Source organism: Lonchura striata, chromosome 11, assembly GCF_050655825.1.
Source record: "Lonchura striata isolate lonStrDom1 chromosome 11, ASM5065582v1, whole genome shotgun sequence".
NCBI lineage: Eukaryota > Metazoa > Chordata > Aves > Passeriformes > Estrildidae > Lonchura > Lonchura striata.
The window spans coordinates 14,048,630-14,071,533 of record NC_140713.1 but is presented as its reverse complement, the minus strand read 5'-3'; the positions used below and the strand labels follow the sequence as shown (position 1 = coordinate 14,071,533).

At 37.3% G+C, this 22,904-nt stretch overlaps 1 protein-coding gene across 1 annotated transcript in view; it reads left to right on the top strand.

Moving 5' to 3' along the window:
* Positions 1–4,947: 4,947 nt before the first annotated feature.
* LOC116184054 (uncharacterized) overlaps positions 4,948–22,904 on the top strand; it is a 167,056-nt gene continuing 149,099 nt past the window's right edge. The window contains exon 1 of the transcript XR_004148785.3: positions 4,948–15,598. The gene's annotated coding sequence lies outside the window, so the exon portion shown is untranslated. The remainder of the gene's footprint in view (positions 15,599–22,904) is intronic.

Sequence of the window (22,904 nt, the reverse complement as noted above, 5' to 3'; positions counted from 1 at the left end):
TTCTGGGACAGAGGGACTAGATATGCTTGGAATAAAGGTACATCTGATAGATGGACATAAATCATGCTGTGCCTCACAGACGAAGGAACAGTTCTTAATTTTTGTCATTGTTTTGGTGTTGGTATTTTAAGTGTATCTGAATGTGGTAAACATGAATTAGTTGTTTTAAACCCTTGTTTCTTTCCATTTCAAAACTGTCTGCTCAGAGCTGTGAACTGTCTGATAAACCTACCTAAAAAGAAAAATAAATACAACCCCAATGACAACAAAGGGACACCAACCTTAATATTTAAATCCTCAGTGAATTCTCTCTTTGGTGTTTTTGAGCTATGATTCACCTATAGGCTTGATGATTATAGGCAGCACATAGTGCAACTTCTCTATCACACCACTGCCAAATGTGACTCATTCCCTAGTCCCACAGTCCTGTGGGAGCTAAACTGTGCCAGACCTTTTCACAGCTTATCTCTGTCTCTGTGCTGGATCAGCTGTGCTGGCTGACAACTTCTATCACTATCAAATTGAGGAATTCATGAGTTATGACGCAAGAATTGTGAAATTAACTTTCCAATCAAGGAACTTATTTACACATAGATATGCACATGTATCCATCTCCTCACATGGACCCAGATGATACAATACATAATTCCATATATAAGGTTATTGTATTTTTTGACCTTTTATTTCAGCCTTTAAACTTTACATTTCACAGTGTTTTCTTTACATGCTTGAAAGCTAGGAGCAGTTGTTTCATCTTAAACAAAAAAAAAAAAAATCCCACTCATTGTCTTATTTCACTGAAGAGCTCTGGAAACTAGTTTTTCAAAGACAAGAGGAAAAGAAGTCAACAGCTGAGCAATGTTGTTTTGGTGGATCAGAGTCAAGGTTGAAATACAAACACATTTTCTGTCTGTCAGAAACAGTTTTCATCTTTCTTCAGGCTCTGGTATGACCAGCCTTCTCAAAGGAGTAGACCCTGCCAAAGCATTTACAGGAAGGTATTTAAGGCTATATCTTTATATATATAAGATCCTATATTGCCATGCTGCACTTGTAAGGTTGAGACATAGACAGGTGTACAGATTTTGATTGGCATGGACTAAAATGTGTCTATATGACAGATGGGCTTCTACAGTGTGTAAAGGCATATTTCTGATTCAGATTGCAGGGGCATAGATTGTAGATTAAGGCTTCCAAACTGTCGATGCTTTCTGAATTTCTACATGGAAGTAGTCGATACATAATATATGGCTTGCAGATATTATGTTGTTTTTATCCAGTTTTCACCCCATTCCTCTGTTTTCTGCTTTAACACCATACAGTTATATAGATAGTGCTGTGGTCTGCTATTGCTCTTCAAGGATTGCAAAGGAGTTCTATCACCCTCTTCTTTCCTTTTATCTATAAGCCTTGTTTTTTAGTTGTAAGAAAAATAAAAAAGGGGGAACGTCAAATGTTAAACAGAGTGAAAACTACAACCATTTTTGTTTTATTTATTGATTCAGATAGCTAAATTTTCCGGAACAGAGCTGGTATCTGAGAATGACAGATGAAACTCTATAGAGTTGTGGGAGAATCTGCCCAGTGAAGGGAGTTTTCCTGATGGCAACCATAGCTTGGGTTAAAAGCTGTGGATCTACTCATGGTGCTTTGTAACAGGTAGACTGCCACTGATCTCCATTTCCCCTGGAGGAACAGTAATGAGTTTAAACCTGGATATGGGAAGATTTTGGTTAGCTGTTAGGAGAATCTTTCTCATGGCAAAAATGGGCATGGATCAGGGTATTAGGCCTTTTCATTGCATTAGCTCCCTTTCTTCTGACCTGAATTTATTGTGAAAACCAGAGCCTACATCAGAGGTGTTGCTTGCATAGTTAATGCCCCTGCCCCTAAGTTTTAAAGGCAAACATATGAATTAAATCTTTCTGTACTGGCCCTCTCTGCAAATGCCTGTAGCATCTGAGTGGTTCTACACTGACTGTGCTCTATTTCTGTATGTAGAACTTGTGTACTGTGTGAAAAAGCTGAAGTATTGCAGATACTTAAGATACAGCTGTATGTATTGCAGCATGTTTCTCTGGGTTTTGAAGTCTTATGCTTGATAATTTGATAAGCATATGAAACCTAATAAAGTCTAATTAACATTGTATAATACAGTGTACAAATGCTGTTTATATATCACTCACTGATAAACAGGGCATTTCATGTCATAATGTCTGAACAGTTAGCTGCATGCGTGCTAAATGCTGCTTTTAATTAAACAATAAAGAAGGTAACAACCTTTATTGTATTGTTGTAAATTTTGACATGGTACAACAATTTGATTCCTTAAAAATTAATTGCCTAGGAGTGTGTTTAAGTAATATTGATTATGTTGGTGCTTTGTGTTGATCTGTGATACTTAACCCAGCATTTAAAATATCTTTTTTCCATTTTACATTTGTGATGCAAGAATAAAAGCAAAGTACAAAACAAATAGGCACTTGAATTCTAATAGCAATAAGCAATAAATGTCAGGCATCTGGAAATTATGGTTGCAATTTCATCAGAGTACACTTTGTTCTATTATGCCTGCATGAATTTTGCTACAGGCAAAATCTATTACAGATAACAGTTAAGAACCTTTCTAATCTACACAGATAGTCATGGAAAAATGCTAGAAAACGAAATGTTGGAAAATGTAATATTGCCAAGTAAAACTGACACTCAGAAAATAATGTGATCAAATTTAGAACTGCAGAGATAATTTCTGTAAGATCGTGTTGAAACAGAAATTTCTGGTCTGTTTGGTCCTGCTGAAGGGCGTATAACTAATAACATGCATTGTATCATTAAATGTGTTTGTGTACTCCAGATAGATAGATGTTTATCTCTATACTGCAGGCTAGTTAATTTGTTTGTTTAATGATTGTTACCTGAAATAGCAGTTACTAAGTTGGGACTATACATTAGAAGCCAGTACTTTTCCATTGCTAATGATTGTATTTGAATAGCAGCAATTTCTGCTCTGGGTCATCTCTATTGCTTGCAAAAGTGTTCATGTCATATGTTTTATCATGCATTATGATGCTTTACAACTCTTTAATTGACTCTGTAAAGATTTACAGCCTGTTGATCAATTAGAATTCTGTCAAGATCCCAAAGTAGATTGCTCATTTTACATAGCACCTTGGTGCCAAAGTGTCATGTTCTAGACAGCTTAAATTTATCCTGAGTTACACTGGAGTAACATAAAGCTTAGACACAAGTAAGAATGATACTTGCACTGCAGAGACTCTTAATATTTTGTATTTATACGTTTGCTCTGGGATATAATATAGGATTGAAAAGATGACTTGATTTGTGCTCTTTAAACAAACTCTAGAAAATGGATATACTGGATTGCATCCATCTCTACCTTTTTAATAAGAAAGTTTAACTTTTTCTTTCAGTGTAAATATCAGTCCTAGACTTTTTTTATACTTGCTAAGGAAGATGTCTTATGCAAAAATAAAATGTGCAAATATATGAGTTCCATTGGCAGTTTGCTTTCTTCAGTAATTAGGCATTTTTTCAATAACCACTAAAAGGAAGATAAGCACAAAATTTGGTTCATGCAGTAAGCAGCACAATAATGGAAGTGTTAAAACTTGTATAGTGGTTGCAGTTGGGGTTTCTTTTTACACTATTAGGTGTCTTGGTGAAACGTCATGAAATATTATTATAATAAGCTTAGTGAATGAATCATACCCTGCTTTGAAAATGTAGCTTCTGTCTGATGAGTCAAATAGTCACAAGGGAAAGTCTTTGTGCACACAATGTTTAGGGGATGTAATTGTGGAAGAATTTTAAGGAATGAGAATTGTTTTTACCTTTTGATGTGTGACTCAACATCAATGAAACTGGAGGACTGTGAAGCTCTAGAATTCTTGTCCTACTTTTATTTAGAACAAAAAAGAGCTTTAAAAAAGTAGATGCAAGGTTGCCTCTTTACTAGCAGAAGGAAACTTAAAATGCATCTTTTACTTAGTGGTCTGGTATTTGGACATCCTTTAGGGTTTTTTGTGAAATGCAGAAAGCAATCTCTGATCAATGTGAAATAGCTCATGACTTGAAACAGAATCTGTTTCCAGTTTTGATTATTTTGGAGATCAGAAAAGATAATGCCTTCTCTATATAATATTTTCCTTTTGAAAAAAGATTCTCTTTGGCTGTGAATATGTTTCCTACTGCTCTTTAAAAATGAGTAGAAGATATTTTATAATTATATTTTAAATTTCTTTATGTTCAACTGATAAGTTTGTAATAATGTAAGTGCTTGGGGAACAAATGCTAACTTGCACTATTTGTATTTAGAAATGTTTTTGTTGAAGAGAGAGATAGAATTTGGCTTCAGAAAGACAAAACAAAGCAGTCAAAAATCCTGTGAGCGACAGGGTTTGGGAGAAATGTAAGCACTTGTGTTGATTCCAGCAAAGATATGTAGATGTTCTGGGTCATGAAGGAGAGCCTATGCCAATTGTCCATGTAACTTGGCTGGAGAGGAGATTGTCTTTCCTCTCAGGCAGATGGATTATGTTCAGAAATTGATGGCTCTGTCTGTAAAATTCAGGAGTTAAAATGGCCATGGCAATCTAAGAATCCTTTCTCTTTCTTTCCTACTCCCTTGCCCCATTGCTGGTGGTGAACGCTTTAGTACCATGACCACCTGAAAATGTTGGCAACTGTGCTTACCGAGGTTTTAACAGTGCATATCTATCCTCCCCAATTGTATGAGCTAAACAATCCTGAAGGTGAAAATGAATCTTTATATTAATTGTAATCTCTTACAGTACTTATGATGTCTTCTCATGGGTGTTCTTGTTCTGAAATGTATGATCAATCCAACTGAAGAAATATAAAACCACTTTCATATTTAATATCAGAATGAAAAAAGCATATTAATGCCTTTGATGCCACTAGGGTTGCAAACCCTAGGGCTAGAATTTGTCTTGATTGTGCATATCTATGAATTTTTAAAGACCACAGGACAGATTCTGACTTAAATGAGACTACATGTGTGAGGAGGGTTCACATTTCAGTAGCTGTAAGAGCACAATCAGACTCCAGTCTTTTGGCAATATTTTTAAAAGGAGATAGAACATGCAACCATGGGGAAAAAAATTGAACCCTTTCTAAAAATGTGTGCTGTATTAAGCACTAAGTTAATATTCAGTTTGCAGCTGGTTATACATAGTTACTTTTATATTCAGTTCAAATACTTATTTGAATAGAATTTATTCCAAATGGTGTTCAAAGATCGTCTCCCTGTATACTTAGTGGAATGTCATTTTGAATGAAAATGGTTCATCTGAATAAATTTGTTCATAATTTTGCTGATTATGGGAAGTAGTCATGTATTTTCATGTAAATTTTTGGTCCTGTAAGCTTTCTATCTCTGTTTGTTGAAGTTTTATATGTGAGTAATTTAAAAATTCTTGTTAATATACTAAAATGTACAAAGCATCTAGAAATCTACTCCTTCATTAACCTGAGAGTTTCAATTCAATTACCTGATATATGTTGAGTACTTGAAATTATAGTAGTTTATCCATTTTGAAGACCTTTAATCCTAGTGATCACAGAGCCACAAAATATGCTGAGCTGGAAAGGACCCACTAAGATCATCGAGTCCAGCTCACAGCCCTGCACAGGATCATCCCCAAAAGACAAACTCTGTGCCTGAGAGCATTGGCCAAACATTTCCTGAGCTCTGTTGGGCTGGTGCTGTGCCCAGTGCCCCGGGGAGCCTGGCAGTGCCCAGCCACCCTCTGGTGAGGAACTTTTCCTGACATCCAACCTGAACCTCCCTGAGGCAGCTCCGGGCCATTCCCAGGCTCCTGTCACTGTCACACGGAGCAGAGATCAGCGCCTGCCCCTCCTGTCCCCTCTCGAGGCAGCTGCACCTGCCCTGAGCTCTGCCCTCAGTCTCTGCTCCAGGCTGAACACACCAAGAACCCTCTGCTGCTCCTCACACGGCTTCTCCTCAAGGCTCCTTGCCATCCTCATGTCCTCCTTTGGAATTTCTTTCCTAGCATAAGACCTTTCCTATACTGTGGTGCCCCAAACTGCCCCCAACACTTGAGGTGAGGCTGTCCCAGCTCAGAGCAGAGCGGGACAATCCCCTCCCTTGCCCTGCTGGCCATGCTGTTGTTGCTGCCCACAGGACATGGATGTCCCTCCTGGCTGCCAGGGCACTGCTGACTCACATTCTCCTGGCCATCAACCGGTACTCCCAGGTCCCTTTCCCTGGCACTTCTTTCCAGCATCTCCTTCCCAGTCTGTCCATAGATCTGGGTTTGCCCCATCCCAGGTGCAGAATCCAGCACTTTCTCTCATTGCACTTCCTGCAGTTGGTGATTGCTCAGTCCTCTAATCTGTCGAGATCTCTCTGTAGGGCCTCAATGCCCAGGAGAGAGTCAGCAGCAGAACCCCAATAGTGTCAGGTCACTGTCACCCCGTTCACTTTGTGCCTGACCCAGCTGTGCACCCATCCCATGATGTGTTTGTCCTGCCTTGTGGTGGGCACTCAGCATGCTTGTAAAAGATGGATCAAGTCCCATTTGAATTACCTTCTTGGCTTTCTACCCTTCACATATTGGTTCTTTTTCATAGTCCCAGAGAAAACAGGTCTTGCAAGCTGTGCTTGGCACCAGGGTCAGCTTGCTAAAGATTCTCACTGATGGTCTCTGAACAGGAGAAATTAATTGTAATGAAAACATCATCCTTTCTTATTGGTAACATAAGTTTCACACCCCTTATTATGAAAATCGTGGCACATCCATGTCCTAATTTGAGTCAAACAGGAAGAATTTCAGGCACTCCTGGCTCTCAGATAAATTATTTTTGCGTCCCTTCTCCTCAGTCCTTCCCACAAAATGCTCCTTAAACATTTAACTACTTCCAGTTTACTTAGTCCAAACTTTGTGGCTAGAGGCTTAAATATGTACATATCTTGTCCTGTAGCTACATAAAACTAACTTGCACAATGTGTCCTTTATTTTATGAAACAAAAGCTGAAACTATAACATGACCTGCAGATATCTATTAGTACCTTAAGTCATTGATTTGAGCATGAGCAGAGATATTTGCCTTTATAGAACACAGAGATGCTGGGAGAGATGTTTTCTGGTGGGTTCAGTTCTGTTTTATGTTGACTGCACCATTAGAAAATGCTGTTCAGTTCTGTAATCTGATGTGTTCTTTATCGGTTGCAAATCTCACCATCTGTGTGATAAAAGCAAGAAAGGCCAAGTGCATGAAAAGCACAATGTGGAGCAGGAATTTGATGAGTGCAGAGATAGCATGGGGCAACATTGACCACAGTCTATTTGGGAACTTACACAGTTGAGTTCTAGGCTTTCTCTAGATCTTTAAAGAAATGTATCCTGTCTGCAGCTCTCTGTAAAGTGAGAATGGTGATTCCTCTGTGAAGCTCTATGCAAGACCAAGGAAATGTTATAAATTTTTATCTAAGTAAGCTCTGCTATTCCCACAGCACTGATGTCAGGCAAGACTAGGAGATCAGATTTTTTTTCCATTAAAAGTAAAGTGTAATACAACCATATGAACTAAGTCATTCTGGATATTTTTGTCTGTATCCTTCCTGATCATTCTATTTCTCTTTTTCTTTTCCTCCACTTTGTCACCCCTCCTCCTTATCTCTTGGAATTAAAAAAATAAATATGTATTAATTAGTGGAATGTTGCCACCCTGATTTTCATTTACAGCCATAGAAAAAGCCATGGAACATTTATTATTCATTTACTAGCCATTTCATTCCATTTGTTTATTAGGTTGTTCTTGTGGAGTGACAGAGACTTGGTGTGTTTAGAAAGGTTTGCAGTCAGTGCACCACAGGTACAGTGCACCACAGGAGAATGCAATTTTAGATTGGGAACTTGCTCAGTGATATATTTTTCTCTTGTGTTGAATGGATTGAAGATTATCTGCAGTGGAAGCTGTGACCTACTTAACACAAATGAGATTGCTTAATGGCTACTGATTGGTTGCCAGAGAGTTTTCTTTAAATATACATGTCCATCATTAGGCACTTTGTAATAATGAATGTCTCCTGTGTTATCCCATTTGTCTGTTTATATCACAAGGTAATGTGTCATACTGTAAAATGCAAATGTGTTCATTGAGATAAGTTTGCTTTATCCTGATGTTGAGTGGTGTAGCTACATTACATGACACACAAGGTGTCAACTAATTAGGTATTAACATATCTCTTATGTGATTGAATTTCAGAAATAATTTCTTTGAAGTGAATAGTTGTCTGAAGTGCTAGGGAAGAGCTACCCAAAATGCCAGTGCATAAGAAATACTGCAGAGATATTCTGTGCATTTGTACTCTGAGGCTTGGTAAGATGACCAAGGCACAGACAACATGAGGGATAGCTGGCATCTTGTGGGTTTTTTGTCATCTTTATTTTGTTCTGGTTGTGTGCCTTGTTCATTAAATGTAATGGCAGAGTTTTGCTTTAGTAGAAAGGGAAGATATTTCTACTGCTGTTAAAATATAAGAGGTCATAATCTGAAAGTTCTGATGTTTTTTCCTCACCAAATCATTATGAAACAGATGGCTATTTATTTCTAACATACAAAATTGTTGTTGTATATTTCATATTTACCACTGGAGTTGTCAGGAACATCAAGCTTATAGTTTCATAAATGACATAGCTGACTTTTGCACTATTAGGGAAAATGAGGAAAGAGAACACACAAATTATGAACCAATTATATTTGAAACATCATTTAAAGGTGTTTGTTTTGTTTGTTTGGTTTTTTTTTTTCCAAAGGAGTCATTATTGGAATCCTAATGGAGTAAAATTAGTCTGATTTAATTGAATTCATCAAGAATAAAGCCAGTTCAGCAAGAGGTGTTTCGAAAGTGTGATGTTGTGTTGTTGATTCTAAGAATGTTGGGTAAATCTGAAAATTTAGAGTTATGATTTATTTTTCAGATGAATCAAGGCATTGACTAAATTTCCAAAAATTCATTCCACTCTAATAAAATGTGGTCTTTCAGTTTAAAACATTGTGTTCTTCTTCAGAAACTTAATTGAAGTGAGGTCTGGACACTGCCCCTTCACAGCTCTGACTGGGGCTCTCAGTGGGATCAATCAGTGTTTATACACCTCACTTCAAAATCTGCAGCCAGGATATTTCTTCTCCACTGTGAATGCACTGATTGCCTTCCCAAACTGCAAATTTCTGGGCAAGGAAAAATAAGTAATCTGTGTGGCCTGTGTTCTTTCATTGCAAATAATTTGTATTTTCTCTGAGTAGTGCAGATGTAGTTGCTGGGGTACAGATGGAAACAATAAGGACTGGTTTAGTCATGTTACAAATACATTTCTCTACATCCACAAGGCCTGAGCCCAACTAGCTAATCACTTCTGTCTATATTTAACCTCATGGAAAGTTTGTGGGTTTAGTGTGAATTCCCAGATTCATTGCACTGAAAAGTCATCTGTTTGAAAGTCAGCAAATACCAATTAGGAAGATGTGCCTCCCTAGCCAATTAGAATGTACAGGTGCAATAACTTTGCTATAAACAGCTTTGATGTTTATCTAGGAAGTTTTATATCAAGAAATATTTAGAAAAAATGTTCTTCCTGCTTGATGCTAAAAAGGTGACTTAGGAGTGCTGGATTCACTACTGACTGGCTGTGGTGATACAAATTAACCTCTACTATTCAAGTGACCAGGGAAAGAATAATTCTGGATGAAGAGGAAATAAGAGGAAAAAAGCCCATGTTAACCTCTCTTTAATTATCCATGAGGACTTGGATTATAAGAGAGGGCTATCCTAGCAGATAATTAGATTTATGTAGTTATTGTGTAGGGAGCAATTTTGCTTTTGTAGCTATCCTTTGCATAGAGCAATAGTTCTTTACCCTGAAGCTAGTGGGAATGCAATGAAGCCCTGTAATGACAGTGACAATAAAGCAAGAAGTTCTTTTAGAAAAAGAAACATAATAAACTGGGCAAAGTATTTGAAGTGAAATATGTAGTGCTCCCAAGATTCTGATAAACCTTTTCCTAGGAACATACAAGTACTGGCTATTAAAAAGAGGGAGGCTAACCCAGAATCAAGAGGGCTCCAGGAACCTGTATTAGCTAAGTTGGCAGTGTGTGCTATTATTAATAATTACTATTTAGAGGTAGGTTTTAGTTTGCTGCAGCCATGCTACACAGCACTTGACAAGTGTTGCACAGTTCTGCCTATTTCCACCATGAAGTCTGAGAGCTTTTTTCTCCTTACCTTGTTCATTACTTTTCTTTATTCAGGTTTCAGCAAGATCTTTAAAGGCTTATTTAACAGGTGCAGTTTCTCTAAAGTAAGCCATGATTCATCCTTGCACAAAGCTGTGAGATAAGATACAGTATCCTAAAAGAAGGTCTTAGATTACTCTTCAAACATTGGGAAACACAAAAGCATAATCTCTTGAAAGTAGTTTATAGTTGATTGTTTTTTCTGTGGGTTTTTTTTTTTCTTTTTTTCTTTTTTTTTTTTTTCTGGGTGAGGTGGGCATTGGGGGGAGAGGATGCTTTTTGAAATTCTGTTTTGTTTTTCTGGTGCCAAAAATCTTGGTTACCACTTCATAAAAAAAACCCAAAACCAAACCCTATGTCAGGTGGGTGACAGATCTGGCTAAGTCAAATTTGATGCAAGTGTAGTGGGGAGAGGTTGGTGAATTAAGGGGTCTGAAGGACTTTTACCTGCTCCTCCTGCTAAAGGTCTGTTTCAGATTCCATCGAGTCTGTCATGGTCTGTTCAGTGTTTTCCCACAGATTGTGCTTTCCTTCATTCTGTGATCTTACTATGTGCACTCAGAAGTTTTGGCTTGTGCAACACCCAGCTGGAGTCATGCCCTACTTTTTGACAGTGGTGTGACTGTTTCTTCTGTGGCAGATGTATTTATTTTCATCTTTCTACTGTTCCTCCCAACAGTAACTTCATAGTCAGGTGGATAATTGGCATTTTGCTATTGTTACCATCCGCCTTCAATTTTTCAAATAAAGACAGTTCTCGGGGAAGAAAATAATCCACATTCTTCCTTGCTGGATTACTCTCTGCTGCAGGTGTAGGACTTGCATGACAAAACTCTCTATCCTGAGTGACCTTGGGGAATTATATGCTGATATTTGATGGAAATAATCTGTGTGGACACTTGCTGGTGAGCTCAAGCAAGCCAGACTGGGATCTGGCTGCAGAATGCATCTCTACATGTGGTGGCACCATCTTAACAAACTCATAGAAGAACAAAAGGCACATATATTAGCCAAAAAGACTGTCATGTCACTAAACTTCTAAAAAAGAAAAAGAAAAAGCTTGTTTCTCCTCCTTTTACTCACTTCATGTACTTGGTTAGTTTAAGCTTATAACTCAGGGCTACTCTTCCTCCTGTGTGCAAGGGGGAGATGAGCAATGTAGAAAAATTTATTTCCCACCTCCTACTATTTACTCATAGATCTACACAGCTGCCTACAGCAGCTACTTCAGAGAAAGTGTGTGACTTCCTTTACAGAGGAGGAGGAGGTGACTTCCTCTAGTTATTCCAATTTTCACATTATCTCTTGCTTGAGGGTTCCAGGAGCACAAGCTGGTCCTTTTCCTCACCATATATGTATATCTTTATGGAACAGACACCTTAACAGAAAGGCAGCTCTCATAAAACTGTCTTCCAAGGCATAAAGAATAGAAATTGTAATATATATTGTATCTAAATAAAAGCTAAAAAGGAAGAAAAAAAAAGACCCAACCCAGAATCCAACTTATGTCTTCAACTCAGTTGGCTTTTGGTGAGAATGGGGCTAGGTACAACATCCTAACAAATGATTTAGTGGGATTAATTGCAGTCGTATTTGTAATACCTCCAGTTGCTTTCACAGGGCTGCTGCTAAAGAAATCTTTCAGTTGACAGCAAAGTGATTGGTTAATGGCAGACATGGGGAATAATTGACAACTCAGGCAAAACATCTGGGGATGAAATATATTTTGTCAAAGAGCTAAAACCCTTGTGTTGAGAAAATGCATTTTTTCCCCTCTGATCATTCTGTCAACAGAATACTTTTCATCAGAAACATCAAAGCTGTTTCATCTGAAAATTTCATTTTTGAATCCCTTTATCTATTCTGTTGACAAAAAATTCTGTCAACTGACTCAAACCATTGTATTAACAAATTTCTTTTTGTCAATCATGATTTATTATTTTGGCAAATGCATTCTATAATACTCTGCTTCATTCTGTGCAGAGAATACATAAGTTAGACTCCTATCCTAATTTTTTAGGAAGTGAAATTAAAAATAACACACAGTTGAAGAAAGGAAATTGTAGGTGCAATAAAATCACATTTCTCAATGTTTTCTTTGCAGAATGTGTCTGCTAATCACAGGTTTCAGGCTCACAATGGAAAGATGATCTCTAGTGAGCTGTACTTTAACTGGTTTCTAGATGTTGATAAACTGGAGTTTTATTGTAACATCACTACTTATAAGGAACTACTGAAATAGAAAAATATATTGCAGGCACCCCTAATGTATTCCATGCTAATTAAAATTAATCAATATAGTATGCAAATGAATTACTAGCTTGTTCCTCAAACAAAGAATATATCTGTATAAAGTTATATGAAGCATCATGGTAAGAAAATTAAAAGTTGTAAGTGTAAAATGCCTGCATGTACATTAAAAAAAAATAGTCTTTTAGCTATTCCTTGTACAAATGGAAAAATACAGATCAATCAATCACTGGCATGTGCATAGACCAGCTGACCATTCCAAAATCAAGTGTCCCCAAAATAGTCATTACATTGATGTTTCTTAATTAATTTCACAAATGTAAATTGAAAAATCTTTTAAACTTGGTCCTATTTTCCTTGAAAATAAACATGACTTCATTTTGTTTTGTTCTGTTTAATGTTTGCTTGGGTTTTTTTTTTTTTTTCCTTTCTGTGTGCTTTTTGCATTCTGGATCTTTTCTCCTGGATTAATTTTGCACTTTAATGTCAATTTTATCTCTGGAGATTTTGCCCTTTATCTACAGAGGGGCTACAAAGCAGTCACTTTCTATAAAGGCTCCAGTATACAATCAAGCTGACAGGTCATCATTTATTAACATCTTTCATTAGAATGTTGGGAATTTGGCATGTAGTTTTACTGAAAATATTGTATGATAGATTGATTGATTGACACTAACCAAAATTTGTTTCTTTATCTACTGTTGTACCAAAAACTTAGACTAATGGGTTGCATGCAATGTCAGTAGTTCCTACAAAAATATGGAGCAGCCAGTCAAGGGAGTGTTTTGCTCAACAATATTTCAGATACTTTAAGAAGACAATCCTAAATTCCTGTGGAATAAGATTTATTTAGGCTGAATTTTGCTTCCAGAAATGCTAGCCCTTGTCAGAATACAAAAGCTGCAAGGGAAAAAAGCAAATATTTCTCTCCTGTGTAATTAGTCAGAGGAAGCCAGGACGATAACTCCATCTGAAAATTATAGCTTCAAGAGAAATATTGGTTTTGAGAAATACATGAACAGTGTAGGTATCCTTGACTCTTATAGCACTAATAGAGTTTTCTTCTCTTTTCTTAGCCTAGGAAACCTGTATTGACCAGACTGCCCTAATCACAGAGCAAACTGCTAGGAAGAACAATTGGATGAAAGGGAAAAGTGTGGTTCCTCAAATAAAAAACTAGATTCTGGGAAAAATTAAAACACTTTTACTCCAGGGAGTGCACTTGCTTTTAGTGGAGGTTGGACCTTGTTGGAGTTGTTCTAGGCCAGCTGCACAGCAGCTTTGTGTGCATAAAGAGAAGGGAAGTGAGGAGTTCAGGCTGTTCGTTGGCTGTGCAGGCACCAGCCCGGCTCTGAGCGCCTGCGTCACCTCAGAAGTCAAGAGAACTGTAGAGGAACTTTCCCTGATGGGGGCCAAGTTAATTAAGAGAAATGAAAAGAATAAATCTGTTCTATGGATTTTTCCAGAGGTTGTTCAGTGGAGGCTGGTTTCACTAGGAGCTGATTACAATTTAATGTGTTACCACAAAAAATGGACAATGCTGTATAGAGATTTTTTTACATAGTAACTAAAAGAGCAAGATTTGATATTTTATGGCTTTCTCTAAAGGTCATTAATATTTTACTGTTTTGTTTAATGAGGGCAATAATCACCCATGTTCTCTACAGCCTAAAGTCTCTTTTCCCTCACCTCTCTTTTTTCTTTCCCATTGACATGAAATGAGAGAGGCAGATATGAAAAGATGCACAACAAGTATGTTTCTGAAGGTGAAAGGCTGTGCTTTAGCGCATTTTTCTAATTTACTGAGGTCCAAACCTCTTATTAAGGTTGGTGGGATTCAGTCATTGATCCTATGAGAAGAAAAAGAAAAAGTGTCTTGGAATTAGAATATGCTCCAGGAGCGGTTTTCCTTGAGTCTTTTGGAGATGTGTGTGCCTCCTTCTTGGAAACATAATTTTCATGTTATTTTTATTAATATGAAATTGCTTGGCTCCCCCATTCTCACAGTATAAAACAGTAGTGCTGGGAGGTGGAACCAGTGTTCCTCCAATTCACTTTTCCTGGGTAGGAAGAATGAAATAAATATGGCAATTTCTTCATAACATGAGTGTGCAGAAGTAAAGACTGATGCTTGAAACAGCCAAATGAACATCTGCACTTGATACAGCCATATCAGCCGGGCTGCAGTTAGAAATTATTTTTTCTCATGAAAAGCATTTTCAATTTTATCATGGCAAGATAGGTGGAACGTGGTGGAGAGGGCTGGGCACTGTAGACTTGGATTTGCCATTTTTCTTGGGAAAGTAACTTATTTTGTTTCCTTGTCTGTAGTAAAAATAAAGATATTTGCTGTCCCTTGTGAAGTGCTGGCATACCCATAGTATCACAGAATAATACTCTGTTACAGAAACCACTCACCATAAGAGTTAAATCACAATGGAAAGTTTTCTTAAGTTTATATTTATTTTAGTTTGTCCTGTAGACAGAGTGAACTATGTTCTGTACTCCCCAATATGTTATTTTGTTCTGCTGATTCGGTTTGGCCATAGTACAGCTGAAGGAGAAGGTTCTTCACTGTTTGTTAATACTATACATTTTAAATTATGTTTGTTTTTGAAGAATTTTAGCTTTTTGCTAAAAGGATAAAGGGTAAAGAAGTGCCACAATTTTTTTGCCATTTTTCCCTGCAATGACCCTGATTTTACTTAAGAACTTTAAAATCCAGTGAGAGAATAACTCTATCTGCATCAATTCTCATGATTCTCTAAAATCAGCCAGATAGAAAATACAGCCTGCAATACCTGTGAATACATGCATCATTTTGTCCTTCATGATATATTAGTGGTGTCAAGTGCTGATGAGATCATAGTTGATAGTGGTTGATGATATAGGCTGAATGGGTGGTGAGTTAAGGCTTTCTTAAATCCATCTGTTCCAGAATTCACTCAACTGCATTCAACCCCTCTTCCATCTTTTGACAGCTGATGTAAAATCAGGAACATCTCTACTGAAGGCAAGTCAGTTATGCTGTGTCAAAGAAGTGAGGGTAAGAAAAAATGATTAATTCCTACTCTAGTCTTGTTTGATTAAAGCAAGCACTGTCACAGAAACCTGTGGAGTTTTGTCTGCTAAAAACTCTCAGATCGGGAGCAATTGCACACTGACCAATTGCTATAAAATATTATGGATTTTGTTTTTAACTGATGCTATTGTATACACTTTCCTGAAATACTTGATGTTCCTCTTTCTTGAAAGTATTGCCTTTTAATGTGAGCAAAAGCAGGGTTTGCTTCTGTTCTTGAATTATGTTGGTTTGTTTGTCAACCATCCAGCAATACATTGCATTTTGATCAGGTGCGGTCAGATCATAAAATCATAGAATATCTCAGCTGGGAAGGGATCCATAAGGATCATTGCTATAGGTCTCTAAACAATTTGAACATTGACTTAATTATTTATTTCTTCATTAGAGCAAATATTAAAATCTGCAAACTGCTAGGTAAGCATTGAGTGCTGCCAGAATGTCATTGTGTAGTACTCCATTTTCTCATCTTTTATGCATATTTATATAGTCTAGTTGGCTCCTGTGGTACTGATCTGGGGATCTCAGTCTATTTTCTTTGATTGTGATGCTGGGATGAAACAATATCAGTGGAAGGATCTCTCTATCTGTCCATATTCATTAGTATGTCCTAAATTGTTTTGGGCCCTAGCATTTTGCACTGTGACTTTTATTCTTGTTTTGGTATTTAAATCTCCTTGATCAATAGCATATTACATTGTAGTTTCTGCTTGTTGTGACAGTTTTCTGTACTCAGTCTGTCTCCCCAACACACAGCATATGTGCACACATACTCCTAAGAAAGAATCATCATTCATCCCTCTCCATTGCATGCATATTGCCCAATTTTGTATAGACAGAGATGGCATTCTAGGAATTCTCAGTTAAGTTTTGGATAAAACTCATGACTGTACTATTTGAACTAATTGCATAAATAGGTCAGCACTAGGACTTAAACTGCCTTAAAATGTAAGTATATTACAGGCCTTGGTGGCTGAAATCAATGTGAAATGTGCTGTACATTGGTTTATTTAGATACCATTTTTGTGCTTACATTTGTGGTCATAATAGGCACTCTACTAGTGGGATTAGCAGCTTGCCGTCTGCATTCCAGACAACCACAGAGGGTTTGTATGAAAAAACAAGAATACAAATTAACAAATCATATATTGTATAGCACAAGCTGAAATACTGTTCTTTCTGTTACTTTATTTGCATATTTATGCAACATATAAACATTACTGTTTCAACATTACTCATCTCCAGCTTAAATAACATTCTCTTCCTGAAAATGAAAAATGAGAGCAAAAGCTCTCCTTTATGTACAGTGGACTTGATGGCTAAAGCAAGGAGCAGATCACTTTCAAATCACAGCTGCATCAGAAATATATTTTACAGTGTAAGCTATGAAAGAGACAAATTCCATTCTCTGACTTGCTGACACTGCCAGGTTGTCCCAGTTGCTCAAGACATAGAATGGATAAAAGGCATCTGGGGGGTTATGAAGCTGCATTAGCCATTGCATCATGGGAACATCTTCATTGTATGCAACACCAGACTTGGGGGCAGGATCTTTTGATCTATTAAATTCCTGTTGCCTTTGTCCTTATGCACCTTTCCAAGTTATGCTGCTTTGCATTCTTTTTCCCCAACTGTCTCTCTGTGTTGGCTTAGTTTGTGCTTGGACGAGATTTGAGCATTCCAGTGAGTCTGATTGTTTCACTTCTGTGAACCTATTTCTGTTCTATTATGTTTGTATCCTGGTTTTGCTGAGCAAAGCAGCTCAGCAGGTTCAGCAGCTGCCAGTGGTAGAGAATATGCCAGACCAAACCAAGAGCAGCTGTTTCTCTTTTTTCTAGATTTGAAATTAGTTCAGTGTCAATTTTTTATGTCTTTCTTGATATTTTTCCTTCTTAACCAAGAATAACTGTGAGACATAATAAATAACTGAGACTTAAAAGTGACAACTGTCAGTGGACAATCATGTTTTCACTGTCTTGTGGAGAGGATGAATACAATATATTGAGTCAAGCCAAACTCCCTATTGAAGTGTACCACACAGTGTTTTTTTCAGGTGATATAATGCTGTAGATAAACCAAACCAAGGAGGCAGACAGACATGAGCTAACATGGGCAAACCAGGCATCTTCTCCCTTTATTCCCCTTATCCTGTTGGAGGTTGTGAAATCCTGTGCTTCCTCCTGCTGACAAGTGTGTGAGCTCCTGTCTGATTTAGGTGTTTGTGATAGAAATGCTCAAAGTGGAGAGGAAAAGTGCCTCAAACTTTCCAGATTTTCTGACTTTGAGCATTAGGTTCTCCTTTGGTGCATTTAAAGAGAGATTGATGACCTTTTTACTCACCAGAGTATTTTAATTGCTTTAAATGTGCTCCATTTAATTGGTTTAAATTATTTGAAGTGTCTAATTTTACTATTCAGTGTCTTAAGATGCCTGTCATAATAGCTGCTACAAATATACATATTGACTTTCAATAAATACTTTCCTGTTGTAGCTCATCATCTAAGTGTTGCCTAATATTGGGTGGGGAATGTCTCTGTTGACTTGAGGCTTTCTCTTGAGGTCAGTGAGTCTTTCTGTGAGCTAGGACAGCTAGATCAGGATCACAAGAATTTGGGGGAAGAGTTGCCCTGTAGAATTGAACTCTTGTACAGTCTTTCATTTTTTAGATGGATATGGGCTAATACTCTGCTGAGCAGTTTCCTCCTTGCATTCCACTATCAGCCTGTGCAGAAGTAAGTGAGAGGAGAACATATGGGTGATAGCAAGGCAGCACAAGGTTTGCTGGTGCCTGTGGGGATACACCTCACTTCAAAATCTGCAGCCAGGATATTTCTTCTCCACTGTGAATGCACTGATTGCCTTCCCAAACTGCAAAGTTTTCGGCAGGGAAAAAAAAAAAAAGTAATCTGTGTGGCCTGTGTTCTTTCATTGCAAATAATTTGTATTTTCTCTGAGTAGTGCAGATGTAGTTGCTGGGGTACATCTCGAGGCTCATGTCTTCTCTTGAGCCTTTGAAGGGTCTGTTTGGTCTCAGTGGCTCTGTGGGGTAAGTGGGGATGGATTTACTTCTATTTCTCCGGAGTAAGCAAGACTTGCTCTTTGGGTAAGGGAGGGAACATTGTACATGAGCTTATTTTGACTTCAACCTTGCAGCAATTCTCTCATTTTGAATACTCCTTGAATTGCCATCTGCTTTCTGTTTGTTTATTTTAAAGCTCTCACATTTCTCCCTCCCCCCCCCCCCCCCCGCATTCCCTTCTGGGTAAGTGGGCTAAAATGAGTTTGTGTGCTGCAGTCTCCTTTCTTCAAGCCAAATACCCAATTGCCACTAGTGACACACAAAGACAACGTGTGAGGGTGAGGAATTCTACAGAAATATCACAGAGCTGCTGCTAAGTACAAGCCAGTAAAGCTTTGGAGTCAGAAATGACTTTTTCACAAACTGGTGTGCTCCCTCCCCATAGTTCTCTGCTGCTGACCAGCAAATACTCAGGTGCATTTATGTCCAGAGGTACTGCTGGCTTCTTAAATGGGGAATTGTAATGATTTATTTTTCATTGTACTTGCATAGTAATATTGGTATTGTGAATAATCTCTACAATTACAGTATATCTCCCTTGTGGATGTTTATTTTTAAACTTAAGTCACCTCTAACCCATTACTAGCTAAGTGAGAATGAGGCCCTTTTGTATTGAATAGGGATGGTTACAAATGAAGAGTTGGCTTCATTTCTTTACAGAATATTTTTATATTGTTTCTTCAACATTCATACAGCTTCCCTATGTGAACAAGACATTAGGAATATCTGTCACATTTGTTATATTTCCAAAATGACATCCATAGGTTTAAAGCCATAATCTAGCTGAAAATATATGTTACTTAGTGTAAGAGTAGGATATATATTTTACAAATAAATTTCAGCATTTTGTTTTCTTTTGTATGTCTTTACCTGCCATGTTAATGGGAAGCTGAATCTGGAGCTGAAAAGCAAAAATATTGCTCAGCTGAGGTTTCCCTGAGGTGACATGACCTGGAGATTAGGTTGAGATAAAGTCCCATTTTGCTTGATGAAAGTATTCTGCATTACACAGGGATGTTTGTCTCCAGGGATATGAGTTACACTAAATTACTATTACTGTTCATGGGCAAAAGAATTTTTTTTCATCATCATCTATTTCATCTCCTTGAGTCTTGCACTTTAGCACTAAAATAGCTACTGCTGAATTTCTTGGTATTTGTGAAAATTCATAGCTGATGGATCAATCCTGTGACTTTGGACAAACTACAGCATTGCTATTTTACCATCTGACTCGCTGTGTCCTTCTTGCAAATTTCTAGCATGCCTGGACAAATTTATATTCTGTACTTGCATGGTCAGTGTCATTGAGGCTTCAGTGTGGCTGGTGAAGTCACACATGGACATTCAGATTTAGTTCATTGTTTAAAAAAATACAAAAGATTTCTAGGAAAAGCACTTTCTCCCATCTTGAGAGATTTCTTAATCCAGTTTTTTTCAGGTTATGTGACTGTTCACTTATTATACTTCTACTTTTAAATTTAAATAAAAATCGATGATTATTTACATTATTTAGAAAAATAATTAAGGAATCTGCTGTCAATACAAGACAATAGAATGAAAGAAATTTGCATCATAAATGGAGACTGCTACCATAAAAAGACATACTGTATATGACAGTGATAATTCATATGACAAGGATAAATAATATAAGCAATAGCTAAATGAATTCAACATGAGGATTTTGGAAAAGGTTCACATTGGCCAATAAAAAAACAAAACAAAACAAAAACCCACAAAAAAACAAGCAAGAACCAACCCCAAAAGTAAACTAAACCACCCTCCCCCCCCCCCGCCCCCAAAATCAAAACTATTAATTTCTGTGTGGTAAAGATAGAGCAAAACTAAACAATTTAAAAAAAAAATCTACTGAAGGGATATCTACATCTGATTTAGTATCTTCTCCAGGAAGTAGAATATGTACTACTCCAATATTTTAATTTTTTTTTCACTCTCTGATTAGGTTGCTGATATTCCCTCATGATGATATATAAAAATCTGTATAATCTACTTATTATCATTATATGAGATAGTAACAGAGGAATTAGTACTCCAAATTAATCTATTTCAAACCCTTGATTTGTATAATTTTCTAAATGGTCTTTCAACGCAGAAGCTACAAAAAATCCAGTTTGGTTTTGTGGTGTGTTTTTGTTATGGGGTTTTTGTGGAATTATATTCAAGTAATTAACAGAACTTACTTTGAAATATATTTATACCCTTACTGATCATTCTGGTGTTGCAATTCTACATACAGACAGTCTATTGGAGAAATGAGAAATGATTACCAGCTTTGAAAGGAATACTCATTGTTTTCCCACATCTGATTTCACTCTGGGTATTCTGCAGCATAACACATAATCAAGTGTTATTTTCTAAGAACATTTCCTGGTTTAACTGACCAATGAACAGTAAATCTTTTTCAGAAGGGTTAATAGTATGATTTTTTTTCCATTTCTAGATTAGATCAGATCTCAGATACAATCTAACATAAATATTTGAGACTACAGGGAAGTGCAGTTTACCATAAATCTGGTAAACCTATTCCTTCCATTTTCTTCAAGGCCTACCATGATTTATTTTTGTTCCCTGGTTCATTCCAATTTCATATGGATCTTGAAATATATTTACCTATTCACTTTCTTGTCCTTAGATGATTCCTGTTGAAGATGCTCATAGAATAAAGATGTTCTAAGACCTGATGTAAATGAAAATGCTTTTACTCCAGTCAGTACTTGCAGTAGGACCTGGCTTGAGGGGAGAACTGTGATTCTGCACTAAAGCACAAAGTGATGGAGGTCAGGGGATGTTTGGAGGTTGCAGCATCATGAAACCACGGTGCAGGGCTGGCTGGGGATGAGCACACTGGGCTGTGTGTTCTGTGAAATGTCTCACAGGTCCAGTCCCCCTCTCTGCCCCTCCCATGGGGCTGGCTTGAGACTGCAGTAAAAAGAAATAAAAGTGCCTCCTAGGATTTGCTTTCATACCTCTTGATGGAAATAGTCCCCTCCACGATGCACTGGTGACAGGAGAGGATGGGAATTGTCTGCTCCATAGGTAACTGTAGCCAAAGGAAATTGAACAGATATGCAAAACATTCCAGTCTGGCAATTTAGCTTCATTCTACTTTTTCTTCATTAAAATGGGGATTCATGCTACCCATTCTACCGAGTCCTTAGAATGATCTCAGTTTGGAAAGGGCAGATTAAAGTTCATAAAGATGGCAACTTAAAAATATTCTGTTAAGATCATTTAGTTGTCTCTTTCTGTAAAGCATTGCAATTCCATTGAATTTGATTTGTGAGATCATTCTTTCCTGGCTGTTGCTAGGACAACAAAAGCAGTATTGTACTTTAGTACAAACAGTACATTGTATCTATTAGCCTTCAGAAATACTGCTAACATAATCAATACCAAATATATTGAATATGTTAGATTTTTAAATTACATTTACAGTGAAAAACAATTTTATTTTTGGTATACTTTATCTGTATGACTCTGTATTGATTTTCATTTCGACTCTCATGTTCTGGTGTCTGGCTTGGACATTATATTGGTATTCCCTCTGGAAATCCAGCTTTTCTATGTGAGAGGAATCATGCTAAATGGACATAACTTATGACTTAGAAGAACAGTTACTATTTCACTGCATTTCGAAATTCAAAAGGTTTTGAAGACTTTCTACTGTAGCTATTTAAACCTTCTCCAAGATGTGCTTTGAATGAAATTCTTCTAGTCCTGAAAAAATGGCTGCAAGTGAATCTGCCAGGGACCAGGAGCTTCCCATGGCATGCTCTGCAAAAACAGGTTCTGCTGATCTCACTTGGAGTCTGAGATCAGCATCCAGCTGGATGGGAGGGAATTACAGAGAGGCTCATTTGGGAGTTTGAACTCTTTCAGATAGAGTAAATAATTAAGAAAACTCTTCAGAACACACAGACAGTATTTAAACCCAGGTGCTTTGACAACTGTTTAAATTCAGGCGCTGCTCAGGTTAGGCAGCCTAGCAGTAATTCTGTTTTTGCAGTATTATTGTATCATAACCATAATGGCATCATGGTTGAGTTAACTCCTAGTGTGAGTGGCAGGTGGTAGATTTATGTCCCTTAATTGTATCTTCTAGGATTTAAAAGCAATTGACAGTTATATACAACAGAATGCTAGTCCATGTGAAAATAAAATTACTCCATACTC